Source organism: Rhipicephalus microplus, chromosome 7 (genome assembly GCF_043290135.1).
Source record: "Rhipicephalus microplus isolate Deutch F79 chromosome 7, USDA_Rmic, whole genome shotgun sequence".
Classification (NCBI taxonomy): Eukaryota; Metazoa; Arthropoda; class Arachnida; order Ixodida; family Ixodidae; genus Rhipicephalus; species Rhipicephalus microplus.
In genome coordinates, this window is record NC_134706.1 from 148,862,530 (window position 1) to 148,876,559 (window position 14,030).

Consider the following 14,030-nt stretch of genomic DNA (forward strand, 5'->3'; position numbering starts at 1 on the left):
AAGAGTGAGCGACGCAAATGTGCAGTTCTGTTGCCAAGGCCACCGTGTGGTAGTCGTAACGCCACTTGAGATCATCAAAACCCTCGCACTCTTTGGTGTGCTTTTATTTCGTGCTGTTAACGCTTGTTGTTTCGTGCCACGACGTTTAGCATTCGGCCAGAAAGTTCTTCCATGCAGAGCGAAGTTACTTGAGTTGCTGCAATACGCGATCACTCAGAATGCGTGCGTTTAATAACATTCATCTGATTGAAATGAACCGTGAGCAGTACGTTTTTCGCATAATCAGGTTTAGTTTTTGGTTTGTTTTTTTTCTAAAAGGAATGTAGTTATAGCGGCTGATTCATAGCTACAATTTGAACACGTGTTGTAGAAGCATAGCGGCCGAAAGGTTGAGACGTCACTTCTTCTGGTTTTCTCAACACATGTGAACCATTTGTGTCAACAGTCACCACATGTGAGACCTAAATAAGGTTATTTAGTATCCAGTCAGTAATGAGTAGTCCACCTCTTCCTGGGCTTTTTTTTTTTGGCTCATGGGGAAGTCGACTTAGAATATTCGACTTCCCCATGATTGGGTTTGCCTTATCAGGCCTAACTATGTTCTTGTAAATTAAGTGACACCATTATCAATTATGCTTAAATATATTTGGATATACTTAACTTGACTCATCTAGTCTCATATAAGCGTTACATGCATTAACATGAAAACAGCAAACAACAATGCCTAAATAAAATTAGCTGAACTTAATCTGCTCATACTGGGCTTTTACAGGTTATAATATGCTACACGATGCTTAAGTAGTTTTTGCTACAGTTTGGCGCAACAAGGCAAGTTTAACTTGGGTTTGTGTGACAAGGGCAACCTGGGCTGAAGAAATTCATTTTTTTATACTTGGCTTCATTTGGTTATATGGTGCTAGCTATGCTTAGTTAGGATAACTGGTGAGAAAAAAGCTGTGCGCCCAGCACTTCAATTGGCGCTACCTAAGCTGCTGCATGAAAGAGTGGCATAGATTTGATGGAGCAAAGGAAAGCAACACTCGGTTGTCGTTTCGGCTATGAGCGCCGTAACTCCGTCAAACAAAATGCTGTGCAAGGCCACCTGATTACGACTGGACAGGCATGCACATTGCAGCAGGCATCGTGCATAGTTGGCACGTCGATCCATCCTGCCAGGCAATTCCATAGTCTGCACACTTTTGCTTACGCCTGTACGTTTAAGACAAATCGCAAGCTGTACTAGGCTGGTGCTGCATTCAATAATGTCTTTACAAACGTGTGAGCTCATCATAGCAGCCTAAGCAGTTCAATAAGCACTTTCAGCTGAATTCTGCATGTTCTGTGTTTGTTAGAGTCATAATTCATATATTTTTATCATGTTTTTCAAAGTCACATTTATTTATACCAGCTGGCATGCAACTGAGTTGCTGCAACAAAATATAACTGACGCTGAACTCTGGCACCTTTCAGAAAGAAGATGAAGACTCAGCCAAATATCACTTGACCTATGGCTGTTCACTTTTGTGGTAACGTATGCAATATTTGTCATGTGCCTACTGATGTTTCTTTTCATTTCCATCAAGCTGTGGCCATCATGCGCCATTGTGACTGCTTTTTCACGCGTGCAGCATTTATAAGAAAACTGTTACAACTCAGAAGGATTTGTGTATTAGTTAGCCCGTCATACTGTGTTATGATAAAATAAGCTAAGAAAATTTTGAGCACAGCTCATGCGTATAGGGGTGAGCACTAGAATTCAAAAACTCGCTGAAAACTTTTCCAAGCTATACAGCACAATGTCTCCGCCGTTACTGTATTATTGTGGATGTGCGCTGGGATCAAGACAGTATTGCATGATTAAAAGGCATTCAGCTGTCAAGTGAACATTTCAAGGGTTTGGTTGGCTTCCTCGTGGCTCTTCTTTTTCAAATAAATATTGTAGGTACAGTATAGAGCTTACCGGCAATTTGAATTCACTGTACCAGGTGGGGAAGTAGCAGGAGAGTTCGTAAATTTTTTTCTGCAGTAGTCCCTGCTGTGCTGCTACCTCTGGCTGGACGTTCTCAACTTTGTTGCTCTTTGATTATGTTATCATTACATATCTTTTCTCTGTTGTTTCAACACCTGTGAACCTTCATGGCATATAATTTATTGCCTCAACTGCTAATGGACACTCTTTTTTCAAGGACTTCAGCACTTAGCAACGAGTTTTCAGCTCAGAGGTAGAGCTAGTGTGGGCCCATTTCGAATAGGGCTCAATAGCAATAGGACATAAAAAATTTTAATGAAAGAAGCTTTGGTATATTAGTTTGTTGCACTTAATTTGTGTATGAAGTGTAGGTTTTTGCGACAATGCAATGCATAGCAAATGATGTAGTCAGACTATTTGATATTTTCAAAAACCTATATTCTCACATTTTTTTCAATGGCATTTCGAAATTGTCTGCACCCGCAATACATGGCTTGAATAGAATTCTTACCAAATATCTGTGCGGTTAACAAAATATTTGAACCAGATTTTGCCAAGAGTGGATGAAAAAATAGTTGTTGACATCTAATGGGCCTGCTGTTTGGATATCGTATGTCCGCTTCACAAAGGTCATTGAAGACATCACGCAGCCTTACATTTCTGAATCAGATTTTCTGTACCCGAGTCTCATATACAATTTTGTCACAGTGTGTACGAAAAAAACCTAATAAAAATCCGCTGAATGAGCTATCCTATTTGCTTAATAAAGCATAATCGAATCAAATTTAGCATGAGTGAACAAAAAAAGAATGGAAAATGATTAGAAGCATTGTGAAAGGCATGCTAGCGTCATAGTGCAAGCTTTTTTATGATGGTTTCTTGCCAAGCAATATAGGTATGTTGATAGTTGCACATGGTTTTATGTGTGTCGCAATATTGTTTATAAATGACGAAACATTTCTGGTCAAAAATACTTTATCTTTTCACTGTAGAGCCATTCCTGCTAGTGTGCAACAATTAATCTGGCGATCAAGTTGGGACCTGTGTCACAGGGCCTGCGGGACAATACCCACAAGGATGTGGTGGCTTCTTATGGACACCGCATGTGTCATAACCACAAGGCCAGCAAGGATTCCCGAAGTTCGGCAAGTAGCGTTTTTGTTTTTTCAGCCAAGTCATTCTCCTGCCTGCAGATGAGATCTATTGAACTCTGAAGTAGAGCTTTCAATCCTATGTTGAGCGTTTGGAGCTTCAGGGAAAATGACATGACTGAATAGAAGAAATCGTGCCTCTTTTTACCAATAATTGGCACTCAAGCATAAGAAATTCACAAGAATTTAGTTCTGTCTTTGCCAGGAGAAAAGCTCTTCGTGGAAGTAAGATAACTAGTTCAAATTCACTGCTGCTCGAAGATGTAAGTAACTGTGGAAAGGTGTGAATTCAGTCATATATTTCAGCTTCAAAATGAAAGTGACGAAGATTTGTTGATTTGAAGGAACCGACCCAAAAATGTAACTGTTCGGGTGGTTGATCTGCACGGCAGAATGGTAGCTTGAATTCAACTCACGTTTGAAGTCGTCTGCTTTTGACAAGAGATGGACCACATTACAAACTGCTGAAATGAAGGTCGGAAAACTGGGGAAGCGTCTTAATGCAGTGACTATGAAACGAAGCATTGCCGAAGGTGCTGTGCCCCCCCCCCCCATAGGCACTGAAGCAACAAGTTCAAAGTGAATAAGGCCAAGAAACGGAACTGGTATAGCTGTTGCAAAGCCCAAGTACCAGAAAATCGCTGTGACAAAAGGTACTCATTGTAGCTATGCTCATCAACAAAACATGTGACCAACAAAGATAAATGAAGGCTAACTGCATGCAGTATTTTAATAAAACCACCAGAGAAACATAAATACACTCCAAACAACTGTACAGTCGCATCAGCAAAAAAAAAATGGGTGACTCTCACTGCGAAGTGCCGCTATGCTTAAATTAAGGTGCACATGTGGTCACAGCAGCCATTTTATGTGGAAGTATGCTTCAAAATAGTGAATTGTTGGGCTAGTTAGCTTACATTTGGCCTAGAGGAGCGAAGGCTTGAAATCGACGGAAGACTACTTAGAAGACGGTCAACTTGCAACCGAGTTTATTTTAAAAAGTACCTCTGCGCAAAAACAAATGCGCAAGCGTAGTCACACCAGATTTTCACTGAGCCAACAGCAATTGTCTGGGCAAAAAAATGTGTTAACAATGTACAATGTCATAAATGGGGCATACTTAATCAGTTTTTTTATTTAAGTGCATTCAAGAAAGTTTATTTCCTTCCTTGTCAGATTCCCCGATGATGCACTAATTCATGCGTCTGCGGCCATTTCAATCTTTCCTGCCTTTAATATTTTGCGCTCACACCTGCCCTTGCCTCTGCCCTTGACTTTCGCCTCTTCGAAAAGTGCATTGCAGACGTATGTACTGCAATGCGCAGGACGGTGTGCACCATTGTTTCGAGCATGCACCGTAGTTGCGTGCTCTTCGTGTCCATTTTTAGTGCATCGGTCTGTTTGGGCGATGTAGGCTTTACCACAGCTGAACGGTATCTCACATACCACTTCCGTAGCACAACGGACAAATGGCTACTGATGCTTTTTTCGACATTCTTCTTCCTCTCTTCTTACACCCGCAAGAAGTGCACAAAGGAAAAAGCTCTCAGGGTGCTGTGAAGACGAGGTCTATGCCGTGCTTTGAAGCTATCCTCTTTAAGTTGCGTGAAATCGCGTAATTGTAGGGAATTACAACAAACTTGTTCAACTGATTGGACCTCTGCCGTGTAAGCTTGCTGGGTGACGCCGCAGTCTGCTTCAGAAGGGAGGATGCTATGGCAACGAACCATGTGGAAAGAAAATACGAAGTTCGAAGGCACAAATCTGGTGCTTGAAGCTGAAGTTGACCTGAAAAGAGCATGACTTGGTCAGAGCCGAGTTAAGGCACGAAGAAGCGATCCACCTTTTCACCAGTATAGTATGGAAAGAGTCAAATGAGAGGACAGCTTTTTTTGACCTTGGCTTATACTCTCAGAAACTGTGGTTGTCCCATGTTTTCCAGATCGTGTTATCGTTGGAAAGGTCCATTGTAAATGATAATGAGGGTGAACCCTGCTTAACGCACTATTCAACCAACAACAATACGGTCCAGTCTTTGATTTAGCATTGTTTTTCAATTGTGACGACGGCATTTGCTGGGAGTTTCAGCCACGGTCAAAAAAGCTATCCTCCCATATGACTGTTCCCATACTATACTGGTGACAAGAGGGATCGCTTCTTCATGTCTCAACACGAATCTGATCAAGTTATGCTTTCTATCATAAGGACAGTCTTGGCTTTGACTGCAAGATTTTACACCTTGTAACTTTATCTTTTTCTTCCTTATTGTTCGTTGCCATAGCATCCTCCCTTCTCAAACAGATTGTGACTTCACTGAGCGGGCCAAAACAACAGAGATCCAAAAACTTTGTTGTAATTCCCTAGATTCACATGATTTCACACAACCTTAGGAGAATGTTCAAAGCATAATGAAGACCTCATCTTAAGAGCACCATTAAAGCTTTTACATTATGCACTCTCGCAGGAGACCGAACAGAGAAAGAAGTCTATTGAAAGAAAAATAAGAATCTATTTGTCCCCTGTGCTACGGAAGTGGTATACAAGAGAATACTCAGTTGTGGCAAAGCTTACATCGTCCCAACATGCCGACGCCCTAACGATGGACTAGGAGAGCACCTAAACTACATTGAATGCTCAAAACAATGGGGCGCACCTTCCTACGCATTGCAGTTCATTTGGCTGCAATGTGCTTTTCGAGGAGGCGAATGTCAAGGGTAGGGTTAAGGGCAAATGTGAGCGCAAATTCTTGCAGGCGGGAAAGATTAAAATTGCCACAGATGCATTCATTAGTGCATCATTGGTGCATCTGACAATAAAGGAAATAAATTACCTTGCACTGAGTTAAGTCATAAAGCTGTATAAGGATGCCCCATTCGCGGTTTCGTAGACTGTTAACACATTTTTAATCAAGATATTTATTGTTGGTTCAGTGAATATCAGGTGCGACTATGCCAGCGTACTTGTTTTCCTACTGAGATACTTTGCAAAATAAACTAGGTTGCAAGTTGAGCGTCTTCTAAGTCGTCTTCCTTTGATTCCAAGCCTTCGCTCCTCGAGGCCAAATGTATATTAACTAGCCCGATAATATACTATTTTGAAGCATACTTCCACATATATTTGCTGCTCTGACCACATGTCCACCTCAATATAAGAGTCACGGCACTTCGCAGAAAGAGTCACCCCATAATTTCTTTTTATTTGTTGACGCGACTGTACAGTTGTTTGGAGAGTATTCGTGTTTCTCTTGTGGTATTAGTAAAAAACTGCAAGCTTATAGCTTTTAGTTATCCTTGTTCATCACATGCTTTATTGATGCCTTCAAAAGCTTGTGTAAGTGTAAAAAGCAGTAGAGCTTTAACAGTCAGGTAATACATCAAATTTTGGCTGCAAGCTACACTATACTGCTACTAATTATGGTTACCGAAGCCGTGGTTTAAAAAAAATGCTTGGTGCGAGTGCGCTTTCCTTGAAATTTGATTGAGTTTCGTCAATGTATTTCATAACCGGCATCGATAGAACTGAGAATTCACACCACAAAATCACAGTAGTATCAGTCTGATAATCAAGACCAACCTACTTTATCAGTGAGTTGTTGCGGTTCGTACCGTAGAAAGCCGCATGTCCCCGGCAGCAGTTATCCGCTGCAATGCCCGGTCTTGGTGTTTTTAGCTTCCGATTTGTGTGTTCGAAGGTGAAATTATGACTATTCATGGATCAGTTTTCATAAAAACTACATTGTACGATTATTAGAATTTTTCTAGCTGAATATTTACGATCTTCTCAGCAACCGTGGCACAAGAAGTACGGCCTTAAGCCTAGTGGTTGTTTCGGCTAGAGTGAACGGCTGCGGCCGTCATTCGCGGAACGTAATTGTGGAGGACAAAAAATACTTCCAAACCATTGAAGGGTGAAATTTACAGTGCTCGGCGAGCAGTTCAGATGAACGCTGTTTTATACATAGTTATGACTAACCATATAGCGAGTCACTAGGATTGCCGTAACACATCTGCTGCTACGCTAACAAGTTTTGCGGCAAAACGTGCCAGATGATTGTGATCCAAGGCAACCCACAAAGAATGAGCTAACAACCACAAGTTTTGCGTGAGCACGAAAAGGCTAAACACTGCGTATGTAAACGACAAGTTCAAAATATTGGATACCTGAAATACTTTTAAGATGAAGAAAAATACAGGTATTTTCGTGTTTCAGGTGTGGAGTAGTGGGCAGTGTATCTGGCTCAGAATTCGTGCTATGTTAAGGGCATAGGTTCGAATCTGGCTTACTCAGTTTTTTTATTTTTTTTTCACTGCGCGCGTGTTTCAGCTTTAATTATGATGTGCGCATGACCACAAATTTTAAACACAATTTAAAAGGCAGATTTTGGCCGATAATGGGTGTCCCAGTGTGCAGCGCCAGCGTGCCTCGTGCAGCGCGGCACTGTCCCGGTGTCAGCGCCACACTGGACACTGGTTCAGTAATCAGGTATTGCGCTGGGCCTGTGCCACTGGGTTTGCAATAGGGTTGCTTACATTGATGGTTCGCTTTTGTGACTTCTTTTAGACCAGCTCAGAAATAGCGTCATCAGTGCCATCACTGTCATACACGACACGACAGCGAAGTGTAACAGTAATCTGGCAGCACTCTGATGTCTGGGTGACACAGATAACCAGTGAAAAAATAACACCAGTCCTTGCGTGGAAAGCACTGCGACTTCAAGGCAAAGGCTGGACGAGCGGCATTTCTAGAACCCATAGTAAGCTGTGGATAGGGTACTACATGTACACTTGCAACGCACTAACCGCTCTGTAAATAATTATTTTTCTTGGCATATCGCTACCTGACTACGCCAATATTCGACGTTTTGCTGAGGCTTGAGTTACCTATTACAGATTTTCATGGTATCATATGCACTTTGTTTATGCTATGAATGAGGGCGATGAATCATAGTTGAGCTTTTTGTAATAGGTTTAAGGCATTAAAAGACCTATTGATTACGCAATTCGCATCACTTGATGTCTCATTAGAAAAGGGGCATATTGTAGAGCGCCTGTGTGTTATACTACTCGTACACTACACTTCATTATATATCTTACCATTGTTTTTTTCTCGATAAATGCCGGCATAGACTCTTTTGTTCAGATGTGTAAAGCTCCTGCTTCGGTCTGTGGTGCAATATTGGGCTTCCATTCAGGGAGCCCAGGATGAAAACTTGCAGTATGCCGAATATTTTTATTTACTTCGCGTGGAATCGCTCACAGACACCTGCTGTAATAGACGCTCTGCCCAACTGCGATTCGAAACAGACGTTGTTGTGATGTCCTAACAGTTTTCTATTTTCAAAGGAACCGACTGATGCAGCAACAGTCCGCCATGATGGGCAGTAGTTATGGCACTTGGTTCCAGCACAAAAGGGCCTAGTTTCATTCTGGACGAGGTGATCACATTTTGATGAAACTGAAGCTCCGGATGCCCGTGTGCTATGTGATGTCGGTGTGCAACTTCGGTGTGCCTGTCCTTTAAGCACTTCGGGCCGCTGCCGTGGGGCGAACGCTTGATGCACCTAATGACACACGAGGGGTGATCAGGCGTCCTTTGACTAGATAGAGTACGGGCAGGTTGTCTCGTTTGGTAAGGTAATGCTACCCGTGCGTTACACCCATTATCGGAATCTTTCCCGCCACCGAAAACTTTTTTTACGTGGATCAAACACGGTATTCACTGTAGTCGGTTGCTATCGCCGATGACGTGGCAGCAATAGAAAACTTGTTGGATCGCGCCGATGGTGTTGGCGGAGGACTGTTCGTTGCAAATGGAGGCGATCTTGGTGAGGTTGTTGTAAAACCACAAGCGCTCGCATAACTTACACTCTAAGCCGAAATTCGGCAAAGTTGAACTAACTGCAGTCATTAAACCAACGGATAAACGGTTCGTCGAACAGGGACTAAGTGCGTAACAGTGCGTGTCAAGCGCAAACGCCCAGCCATTAAGAGACCAACGGGGAGGGCTACTGCGCCGCGATCGCCTTCTCTCGATGCTGTACTGCAACGCTCGGTGTTGTCGGCGATTATAAAAACAAGTTATATAGGCTATAAGCCAATGTGAAAGCGAAGCACTATGAAACGAATAGATGTTATGAGAGGCAAGTAGTACAACGCGCAGTCAGTGCACACAGCAAGCGCCCTCGCGTTTCCACCATGGCGGCACGGGCGGGCCGAAACCACGTGAGAATCGCCGAACGCGGGCAATGCGGATAACTCGCTTCAATGTGCTGAATTAGTTCGAACTACGATGAACACTGACAACGCTAATAAAACTAAGCTGTCGATCAGCGGTCATTTACACACACAGTGACCACAACTTCAAAGCGATATACAGAAAAAGTAAGCTTCATACGTCATCGGTATCAAACTGGCTGCTGGTGTGAGTGCATTGCCGGCACAAGCTAAGGAAACGTCACGTACAAATTCACAGAAAATATAGCTCTGACAAACTTATGTCTTTTTCTCCACACGACAATCGTTATCAAAAATCCAGCGTGTAGGCGATCGCGGATACGACTAATCGTACACAGGGGGTGACATACCAGCACGATGAAAGAACCGTGCCTGTGAACGGTCTCGTGGGTGCAAGTATACAGATATATACATCACTCGGTAAGACACCGCGAACATGGGACACTTACCTATTCTTCATTTGTGACTATATAATACCGACGTCAAAAATTCCACGCGAGCCGCATGTTGCGATCGCCGGTAACCGTTTAGCCGTACTCGTCGTAAGCCTAGCGACGCCGTCGGAAAGCCGACACGATAAGGCATCGGCGGGGCGCCTGGTGCTTCGCCGGCTTTCCCGCATAAGCGCTGCTGCTGTGTTTGTGTTTGCGGACTCTTGCGCCAGCACTGCGAACGCTGGTTCAGCCTACATGATCGAATGCCAGCTGATAATTCGTATCCTCGGGCTGGAGGCATGTTGATGATTATATGGATCCATATTAAAAGATTGGTGCGCATCGGTGCTACAAATCAGCCCATGTTAATTTCAGCGTTACGGCGTCAACGTTATTGTTTTTTAAGCCGAGTAAATGTTGCCTACTGGCACCAGATGGGAGGTCAAAATACTGTGCTATATATACCCGATAGTCTGTTCTCTTTACTATAGCGCGGGTAGTCAGTGTTTGCGGTGTTTTAGTGTGAAATAATAGTGCGTATGTGTGTGTGGGTGTGTGTGTTGCATGAATAACACACTATAATTTTCATCATCATCATCATCATCAGCCTGACTACGTCCACTGCCGGACAAAGGCCTCTCCCATGTTCCGCCAGTTAACCCGGTCCTGTGCTTGCTGCTGCCAATTTATACCCGCAAACTTCTTAATCTCATCTGCCCACCTAACCTTCTGTCTCCCCCTAACCCGCTTCCCTTCTCTGGGAATCCAGTCAGTTACCCTTAATGACCAGCGGTTATCCTGTGTACGTGCTACATGCCCTGCCCATGTCCATTTCTTCTTCTTGATTTCAGCTATGATATCCTTAACCCCCGTTTGTTCCCTAATCCATTCTGCTCTCTTCTTGTCTCTTAAGGTTACACCTACCATTTTTCTTTCCATTGATCGCTGCGTCGTCCTCAATTTAAGCTGAACCCTCTTTGTAAGTTTCCAGGTTTCTTCTCCGTAGCTAAGTACCGGCAAGATACAGCTGTTATATACCTTCCTCTTGAGGGATAGTGGCAATCTACCTGTCATAGTTTGAGAGTGCTTGCCAAATGTGCTCCACCCCATTCTTATTCTTCTAGTTATTTCAATCTCGTGGTTCGGCTCTGCGGTTATTACCTGCCCTAAGTAGACATAGTCTTTTACAACTTCAAGTGCACTATTACCTATCTCGAAGCGCTGCTCCTTGCCGAGGTTGTTGTACATTACTTTCGTTTTCTGCAGATTAATTTTAAGACCCACCTTTCTGCTCTCCTTGTCTAACTCCGTAATCATGAGTTGCAATTCGTCCCCTGAGTTACTCAACAATGCAATGTCATCGGCGAAGCGAAGGTTACTAAGGTATTCTCCATTGACTCTTATCCCTAACTGTTCCCATTCTAGGCTTCTGAAAACACGCGGTAAATAGCATTGGGGAAATTGTGTCCCCCTGCCTTACACCCTTCTTGATTGGTATTCTGTTGCTTTCTTTATGAAGTACTATGGTAGTAGTTGATCCCCTGTAGATTTCTTCCAGAATGTTTATATATACTTCATCTACGCCTTGATTCCGCAGTGTCTTAATGACGGCTGATATTTCTACTGAATCAAACGCCTTCTCATAATCTATGAAGGTTATGTATAGTGGTTGGTTATACTCTGAGCATTTCTCTATTACTTGATTGATAGTATGAATGTGGTCAATTGTTGAGTAGCCTGTTCGAAATCCTGCTTGTTCCTTTGGTTGATTGAATTCTAATGTTTTATTTACTCTGTTAGCAATTACCTTTGTAAATAGCTTGTATACTACAGAGAGCAAGCTGATCGGCCTGTAATTCTTCCATTCCTTGTCATCTCCTTTCTTATGTATTAAGATGATGTTAGCGTTCTTCCAAGACTCTGGTACTCTTCCCGTCAGGAGGCACCTCGTGAACAGGGTGGGTAGTTTTCTAACACAATCTGTCCTCCATCTTTCAGCAGATCTGATGTTACCTGATCCTCACCAGCAGCTTTGCCTCTTTGCATGCTCTCCAAAGCTTTTCTGACTTCTTCTATCATTACTGGTGGGGTGTAATCTGGGTTACTGCTAGTTCTTATAGTATTAAGGTCGTGGTTGTCTCGGCTACTGTACAGATCTCTGTAAAAGTCCTCCGCTATTTTAACTATCCTATCGATATTGGTAGTAATTTTGCCTCCTTTGTCCCTTAGTGCTTACATCCGACTTTTGCCTATCCCAAGTTTCCTCTTCAATGCTTTGACACTTCCTCCGTTTTTCAGAGCGTGTTCAATTCTCTCCATGTTATACCTTCTTACATCGAATACCTTACGTCTATTAATCAACTTTGAAAGCTCTGCCAGTTCTATTTTGTGTGTTGTACTTGACACTTTCATGATTTGACGCTTCTTAATTAGGTTCTTCGTTTCCTGGGAAAGCTTGCCAGTATCCTGTTTTATTACCCCGCCTCCAACTTCCACTGCACACTCCGTAATGATACTCGTCAGATTATCATTCATTGTATGTACGCTAAGGTTGGTTTCCTCACTAAGATCCGAGTACCTGTTCTGCAGCGACACTCTGAATTCCTGTACTTTCCCTCTCAGTGCTAGCTGATTGATTGGCTTCTTGCGTATCAGTTTCTGTGGTTCCTTCTTCAAGTCTAGGCGAATTCGAGACCGTACCATTCTATGGTCACTGCATCGTACCTTGCCAATCACTTCCACATCCTGCACGATTCCAGGGTGTGCACTCATTATAAAGTCTATTTCGTTCTTATTTTCGCCATTAGAGCTCCTCCATGTCCACTTGCGGTTTTCTCGTTTTCGGTAGAAGGTATTCAAAATCCGTAAATTATTGCGTTCTGCGAATTCTACTAGTAGCTCTCCTCTGGCGTTTCTAGTAGCGATGCCATAATCTCCTACTGCCTGGTCTCCAGCCTGCTTCTTCGCTACCTTTGCATTAAAGTCGCCCATCACTATAGTATACTGTGTTTTTACCTGACTCATTGCCGATTCCACGTCTTCATAGAAGCTTTCAACTGAAGCGTCATCATGGCTGGATGTAGGCGCGTAAGCCTGTACTACCTTTATCTTGTATCTTTTATTCAGTTTAATTACGATACCTACCACCCTTTCATTAATGCTATAGTATTCCTCTATGTTGCCAGCTATGTTTCTGTGAATTAGAAACCCCACTCCTAGTTCTCTTTTGTCAGCCAAGCCCCTGTAGCAAAGGACGTGCCCATTCTGTAGCACCGTATAAGCCTCATCTGTCCTCCTAACCTCACTGAGCCCTATTATATCCCATTTAACACTCTCTAGCTCCTCGAATATTACAGCTAGACTTCCCTCACTAGGTAAGGTTCTAGCGTTAAACGTTGCCAAGTTCAGGTTCCAATGGCGGCCTGTCCGGATCCATAGATTCTTAGCACCCTCTGCTGCCTTGCAGATCTGACCGCCGCCGTGGTCAGTTGCTTCGCAGCTGCTGGGGACTGAGGGCCGTGAGTTATTTGACGTAAGCATGTGGGAGGTAGTGGCCAGATACTGCACCAGGGTGGCCAATCCTTTTCTGGTGAGGGAGTGCGTTCTCGGCGGTGTTTGCCGGTGAGGCCGCACCCCAGGCCTCCTAATGCAGTTCCATCAACACGCGGATTTTTTTTTAATCCGGTTGGAAACTGCGCCGTACCGGGATTTGAACCACGGACCTCTTGCATGCGAGGCGGATGCTCTAACCACTACGCCATCGCCGCATACAGTGCTGATTTTCAGTGCTGATTAAATTGGAATAAACATAAAATTTTCCCCACAAACGTAGTGTCGCCATTTTTTTGCCATTGGTCCAGACGGTTCAACTGTTAGTCCCACTGGAACATTCTACTAGGACCAACATTTAAACCAAGTGGAATAAGTGCTTGGGGTAACTGTTGAACCCTAGCTGTTACTCCCGCAGTTAGTCCAAAATTGGTTCAAAATCTGTGGCAGCGCATTTAGTCCCCTATAGGACCAATGGCATACTCCACTATAGTCCTTTTCGGCTTAGAGTGTACAGCTGTGGCCATACGAGGGACCGAGAAAGTAGCGCTTGCATCGTGTGTAGGCACCACTAACTTGAGGTAGCAACTTTTTGGTATGAGGCCACTGCTTTTAGCGCCCGATAAGTCTCCAGCGCCTCCCTAGTGGCCCCTACACACTCTAGAAGCAAAGCGAAAACGAAAGCGCTAAGGCG